This window comes from Stegostoma tigrinum, chromosome 7 (genome assembly GCF_030684315.1).
Source record: "Stegostoma tigrinum isolate sSteTig4 chromosome 7, sSteTig4.hap1, whole genome shotgun sequence".
NCBI classification, from domain to species: Eukaryota; Metazoa; Chordata; class Chondrichthyes; order Orectolobiformes; family Stegostomatidae; genus Stegostoma; species Stegostoma tigrinum.
Window position 1 is genome coordinate 14779210 of NC_081360.1, and position 5608 is coordinate 14784817.

Here is a 5608-nt window from a genome sequence, read left to right on the forward strand (position 1 = left end):
GGGAAGAGAGATGACGGGGGGGGGAGAGAGATGACGGGGGGGGGGGAGAGATGACGGGGGGGGGGGGGAGAGATGACGGGGGGGGGGAGAGATGACGGGGGGGGGGAGAGATGACGGGGGGGGGGAGGAGAGATGACGGGGGGGGGAGAGAGATGACGGGGGGGGGGAGATGACGGGGGGGGGGGAGAGATGACGGGGGGGGGAGAGATGACGGGGGGGGGGAGAGATGACGGGGGGGGGGAGAGATGACGGGGGGGGAAGAGATGACGGGGGGGGGAGAGATGACGGGGGGGGAGAGATGACGGGGGGGGGGAGAGATGACGGGGGGGGGGGAGAGATGACGGGGGGGGGGAGATGACGGGGGGGGGGAGAGATGACGGGGGGGGGGAGAGATGACGGGGGGGGGAGAGATGACGGGGGGGGGAGAGATGACGGGGGGGGAAGAGATGATGGGGGGGGGGAAGAGATGACGGGGGGGGGGGAGAGATGACGGGGGGGGGGAGAGATGACGGGGGGGGGAGAGATGACGGGGGGGGGAGAGATGACGGGGGGGGGAGAGAGAGAGATGGGGGAGAGATGAGGAGGGGAGAGAGAGAGATGGGGAGAGATGAGGAGGGGGGTGGGGGGAGGAGGGGGTGGGGGGGGGGAGAGATGAGGGGAGGGGGGGGGGAGAGATGGGGGGGTGGGGGGGGGGGGAGAGATGAGGAGGAGGGGGTGGGGGGGAGAGATGAGGAGGAGGGGGTGGGGGGGAGAGATGAGGAGGGGGTTGGGGGGAAGAGATGAGGAGGAGGGGGTGGGGGGAAGAGATGAGGAGGAGGGGGTGGGGGGAAGAGATGAGGAGGGGGTTGGGGGGGGGGAGAAAAAGAGATGGGGGGTCGGTGGGAACCGGTGGGTGTCGAGAGCTGGGGCGGGTGGGAGAAAGAAAGAAGAGATGACGATTGCGGGGGGGGGGGGGGCAGAGAACAGAGACGGGGATAGGCTCTGTCTTCCCCCTCTCCCTTCGGGCCATCTCCCTTCTCCTCGCCCCCACCCTCCCGGATCGGTCTCTGTTGTTGTTGTTGTTATCGGGCCCGGGCTTGGGGCGGGGGTGAACTAACTGTAAACAAACCGCCTCACAGCTTCCCCTCCCCACGCTGCCGCCCCAATTCTCTTAACCTCCCTCCCCCATAAAACACACCGTCTCCAAGTCACTTACAAAACTCCTCTCACCATAGCACCATCGAGCCGCCACCGCGCGAATCACCGTTACACACTCCCCATGGACACGGTGCCACACGGAAAACCCTCCCCGCCCCTGCTGGATAAACAGAGCCTCGGACAAAAGGCCCACCCTCAGGCGGTGCCTGGCGTCACCCGTTATGAGGGAGCGTTATCTCAGGGTGCGACGGTGGTTCCTTTCAGCTTTTTGTTCAGTCTGGACGAATCAGCTCCTTTCCCCCTTCCAGGCTGGAAAGGACTTAAATGGAAGATAAAAGCAAAACAAAAATCCGCTCTGAGTTCTGAGGAAGGGTCACCGGACGCGAAACATTAACTCTGCTTTCTCTCCACAGATACTGCCAGACCTGCTGAGCTTTTCCAGCAATTTCTGTTCTTGTGGTATTTTAAAATCCAGACTTAAGTGCCTGCTTACAATTGAAATGCACGGATGAATGCTGACGATAGCATCCCTACGGTGCGAGAACAGGACATTCAGCCCACACCAACCCTCCGAAGAGCAGCCTTCCCAGGCCCAATCTATCCCTGTGTTTCACATGGCTAATCCACCTCGCCTGCACATCCTCGGACACTATGGGCAATTTAGGACAGTCAGTCCTCCCAACCTGTGCATCTTTGGACTGTGGGAGGAAACCAGAGGAAATCCACATAGACATGGGGAGAAATGTGCAAACTCAACATAGACAGGACGGAATTGAACTCAGGTTCCTGGCGTTGTGCGGCACCAGTGCTAACCGCTGAGCCACTGTACCACCCATTTTCACCAAATTCCTCCTGCTTTTTTACCTCTCCAGTGAATTGCTGTACGAGCATTCTGATATCTCACCGAAAATGGCTATCATTTTGAACATTTTATTAGTATCACTGACCTTACATGCCCACTGCAATAATAGCCTACATCACTGTAGTCATACAGTTAAAAAAACCGATTTGAGCTCTTTGTGAATAACATCATTACATGTAGTGATGCAAGACTGACAGTGGAACACATGACCACGATGAGTGGATGAAGAGATAAACATAGATGTTTATAAACGTAGATGGGAAACTCGATCCGTGTATGAGAGGGGATTGATCAGAGACCAAAACAGTAGCTGCTCTCTGCTCTCACCAAGTATGAAAAACACACCAGATCTGTGCTCATTGGCCTGAATTTGCCCCCAATACAACCACATATCAATTTGAACATACTGATCCCTGTTTTTACATCGGTCCATACCCTCTTTCTTCCTATTGCTGGAACTTGCCTGTTCCTAAAACCCTCTGCATTTTCTGTCTGCCTTCAATACTAACCCCTTTTATGCATTCACAAATTCCTTTGCCCCACATCTGGCAGTTATGCATTGTGTGGACCCCTAAACTCCAGCGTTCCCACTCCATATGTGTCCACCAATTCCCATTTCCAGTAAGACACACCTTAAAATCCAACTTGTTGAATAAGAACTGGGGCACAATCTTCCCAGCTGCTGAACCATGTTAGTATTGGTGAGACAGGAAAACACGGCAAGATTGGCAGAAACAAGATTCTCGATGTTAATAAATTTGTCAGGTTCCGCAAATATGTTTGCATGATGAGAGGAAGAGAGATGAGAATCTTGCTGAGAGACCTATTTGCATGCACGTACATGCAATTAGTATCTAATGTCACGTCAGTGGTAAGCATTTTTCCATTCTCTCAAGCACCAATGAGAATCTAGACAGAAACAATTCCCAACGTTGAAGTCAGAGCAGGTACCTGGCAGCTTCAGCTCACCACTTGCTTTTCCCAGCCCCCATCTTGGACAGCAGTCACCTCAGGGCACGCTCCACTGGCCATACACTATCGATGAAGGTTGGCATCAGACATGTACCGATCTCACCGCATCATCACAGCACATCTCGAAACCACTTATAATACAGTTCTCCATGGTAATGCTGCTTTTATATCACATCATCACCTTTCATTGTAGTGCTGTTACCAGGACACTGTGCGGAGGGGCAAGCACCCATCTCATAGATTGAACCATGATGTATTCTCAGGGCTCCTTACATGATCTCTCAGCAGTCCCTCGCCCTTCACTTGCTTGGGTGCACACAACATCTCTGTCTCACCAAGCCTTCCCGTTTTTGTACTTTCTTACTCAGCTGGAGCTCAAAAGCTCACAGTACTTCTGTCTTATTTTGTCTTCTAGCCTTGATGTGGAGGTGCCAGAGATAGACTGAGGTGGACAAAGTCAGAAGTCACGCAATGCCAGGTTATTGTCCAACAGGTTTATTTGAAATCACAAGCTTTCAGACCTCACCTGACAATGGAGCAGTGTTACAAAAGCTTGTGATTTCAAAAAACCTGTTGGCCTATAGCCTGGTATCATAAGACTTCTGACCATGTCTTTTAGAGCAGACACAACACAAATAAGCAGATTGTCATTTTCATTTGTTACTTTTTCCTTTTCCTTTGGTGTTGCTGAATAGAAGTGAACATTTTCAATCATTTGAAGGCTTTACAGTTTGTGATGTTTGTCCATGAGTAATGAGAAGATGTTCGGCTGTTAGAGAAAATGTTGCACTCTCATAGACAGAGTTCTGAGTTAGGATGACACTAAGGACGGTATCCAATGTAGCTTGGTTCTTAAATAGCAAAGAATATGTATTTGTAATGAAGCATCATCTGTGCTATCTGCGTGCCCTCACTAGATTTTCTTTTTCATTCTCCTTGCACTGCATGCACTTTGAGGACAACTCGTGGCTAGCAGCTCTTGACTTAGTACCTGATTTTAAAAATGTCGCTGTGCTAAGAATACTGGGAGGTTGCAGCAGTGTTAAGTAATTCTGCCATAGCTGAGAGAAGAAAAGCATGAATGAACCATATGGTGTGTAGCTAATGAAGCAAGCTGCGGAGAAAAACACGAGAAAAGAAGTTCATGGAAAGAAACCCTCCAACTGTGTGACCTTTGTCGATTGCCATAAAAGTCCATCTGGTTCACTAATATCCTTTAGGGAAGGAAATCTGCCATCTGTACCTGGTCTGGCCTACATGTGACTTCACACCCACAGCAATGTCCAGAACCTCTGGACAACTTATTTTGTTCATTGCAATAATATACTTTATTCACAGAAAGTTATCTTATGCACGTACACAGTTACTAAAGTAGTTCTGTGCAGTCTTTGCACATAGGAAAATAACACAATTTTGGAGTTGGACATTCCCTGCAATTGCAAATAAAGGCACTTTCATCTTCTGCAGGAAACTATTTACATACCAAATAAAAACCAAAAGAACTGGGGATGCTGTCAAGCAGGAACAAAAACAAAGTGGATGGAAAAGCTCAGCAGATCTGGACTGAACCTGAAACGTTAACTCTGTTTTTTCTTTCACAGATGCTGCCAGACCTGCTGAGCTTTTCCAGCAACTTTGTTTTTGTTGTTGTTGTGGACTATTTACATACATTGTGAGGCAACAAGAGGGTCTGATAACAGAATGGACCCTTGTTATACTTTGTGTTCCAGGGAACAGCCCATGTACATTGTAAAGAACTCGCCTGCACTTTGTCGCATCAGAGCTTCAAGTCTGCATGAGGGGGTGGGTGGATCCTTGATTTCTTGATTTGTCTGAAAGATAGCAAACACCAACAATGCCATGATAACGAAGTGTGGAGCTGGATGAACACAGCAGGCCAAGCAGCATCTCAGGAGCACAAAAGCTGACGTTTCGGGCCTAGACCCTTCATCAGAGAGGGGGATGGGGAGAGGGAACTGGAATAAATAGGGAGAGGTGAACTGCAGGTGGAGAGAAAACAAGATAGGTAGAGAGGAGAGTATAGGTGGGGAGGTAGGGAGGGGATAGGTCAGTCCAGGAAAGACGGACAGGTCAAGGAGGCGGGATGAGGTGGAAGGTAGGAAATGGAACTGCGGCTTGAGGTGGGAGGAAGGGATGGGTGAGAGGAAGAACAGGTTAGGGAAGCAGAGACAGGCTGGACTGGTTTTGGGATGCAGTGGGGGGAGGGGTCGAGCTGGGCTGGTTGTGTGATGCAGTGGGGGGAGGGGAAAAACTGGGCTGGTTTTGGGATGCGGTGGGGGAAGGGGAGATTTTGAAGCTTGTGAAGTCCACACTGATACCATTGGGCTGCAGGGTTCCCAAGCGGAATATGAGTTGCTGTTCTTGCAACCTTTGGGTGGCATCATTGTGGCACTGCAGGAGGCCCATGATGGACATGTCATCTGAGGAATGGGAGGGGGAGCTGAAATGGTTCGCAGCTGTACCTCCCAGTTGCAAACCATTTCAGCTCCTCCTCCCATTCCTCAGACGACATGTCCATCATGGGCCTCCTGTAGTGCCACAATGATGCCACCCGAAGGTTGCAAGAACAGCAACTCATATTCTGCTTGGGAACCCTGCAGCCCAATGGTATCAACG

At 50.8% G+C, this 5608-nt stretch overlaps 1 protein-coding gene across 2 annotated transcripts in view; it reads right to left on the reverse strand.

Annotated features, from left to right (window-relative positions):
• Positions 1-1324, reverse strand: part of plekhm3 (pleckstrin homology domain containing, family M, member 3) — a 96560-nt gene extending 95236 nt beyond the window's left edge. The window contains exon 1 of one of the 2 annotated variants that reach the window (XM_048535158.2): positions 1210-1324. The gene's annotated coding sequence lies outside the window, so the exon portion shown is untranslated. Of the gene's footprint in view, positions 1-1195 lie in introns of both variants that reach the window. The other variant, XM_048535159.2, reaches the window with a different exon arrangement.
• Between the last annotated feature and the right edge of the window lie 4284 nt (positions 1325-5608).